Below are 1335 nucleotides of genomic sequence, written 5' to 3' on the forward strand. Positions count from 1 at the left end.
AGAGACCTTTATTTATTTATGAACCAATAACTTTATTGGAAGAAGTGGAAAAACTGGAAGAAAAAAACTTAAGTGATAAAATAAAGTTCAGGAAAAGAGAGTCCTGCACTTGTAGCAAAAAAAAAAAAATTAAGTGAACTTCTTCTGCAAGGGCACTATTGCCGTCTGCATGGCAGGCACGGTGACCAGGGCTCTGGTCACCCCATGGCTCTGGGGAAGTCCAGTCCAGGCTCAGTTCTTCTTGTCGCTGTCGCCCAGGGTGAGCTTGTCAAAGAGGTACCCTGCCAGGTCGGCGTCCGGGGCCCGCATCATGCTCAGGGTGGTGACGTGAGCCTCCAGCTCTCTGATGAACGCCACCTGCTGGCTTAGGTAGTGAGTTGCCAGGAAGTGACGCAGGTGGGGGGTCGCTCTTGTCGGTGGCCGGCTGGTGCAGGTGGAGCAGGTTCCGGTTCACGCGCTTCTCCAGGAACAAGGCGCACTTCATGGCCTTGAGGCCGCTCTTCCACTTGTCACTGACTGGCTTCCTGATGTTGATGGAAGTTGAGGCGGCCCCGCGCTGGTTCTGCAGACGCATCAGGCCCTGGGCCCGCTCGTGGGAGCGGCGCAGGAAGAACCGTGTGAAGTGCTTCAAGGCCACGTCGTCGCGGTCGAGGTAAAAGGCTGCGGCCAGGAACAAGAAGGAGGCGTGGAGCTCCAGGGTGAAATGGCTGTTGACGGCGGCCTCGCAGTCGGGGGGGTGGTAGTTCTGGCGCACCTGCGAGGGCCGGCGCTTGCAGCGTGGTGAGCAGCGTGGCGGGCGTGAAGGCCAAGGTGAAGGCGAAGCCTCGGGGCCCGCGGTGGCTGCCTCGGAGCATCGTTCCCATGTGGTCGAAGAGGGCGGCTGCTCTGAGATGGACCGGAAGGCGGGTCCATTACCCGGGTTTGGGAGGGGGGAAAGGAGGTTCCGGTTCCATTACGGGGCGGGGGGGATTGGGAGTGTGGATGTGCACGGAGGGCGGGTCACGAACGCTGTGTCCCAGGTTCCATCCAGGCCTGGGTGAGGCAGGGAGCCTGCGCTGAGCTTCTGGCCTAATCTTTTAAAATGTTATTCCGAATATAAGCGCAACCGTTTTGAGTTAATCACTTGCGTGATTTCTTATTTGAATAGTGCCTTGATGTGATTCTTTCATTAAACAGTTCTTTTGTGGTATCATTGGTTATATTTACTATCACAGAGCTCTATTTGAAGTTAGCTCTCCTCAGTGACTTCAACACCCATACTAATGACACTTCTGATAGCCTCTTCACTGGGTTCCTGGACCTTATTAACTCCAGTGATCTCCACTTTTCTCTTTC

At 55.1% G+C, this 1335-nt stretch overlaps 1 pseudogene; it reads right to left on the reverse strand.

Moving 5' to 3' along the window:
* Window positions 1–231: 231 nt before the first annotated feature.
* LOC131749028 (ferritin heavy chain pseudogene) lies at window positions 232–863 on the reverse strand (annotated as a pseudogene).
* Window positions 864–1335: the final 472 nt, after the last annotated feature.

The sequence above is a fragment of the Kogia breviceps genome, chromosome X, assembly GCF_026419965.1.
Source record: "Kogia breviceps isolate mKogBre1 chromosome X, mKogBre1 haplotype 1, whole genome shotgun sequence".
NCBI classification, from domain to species: domain Eukaryota; kingdom Metazoa; phylum Chordata; class Mammalia; order Artiodactyla; family Physeteridae; genus Kogia; species Kogia breviceps.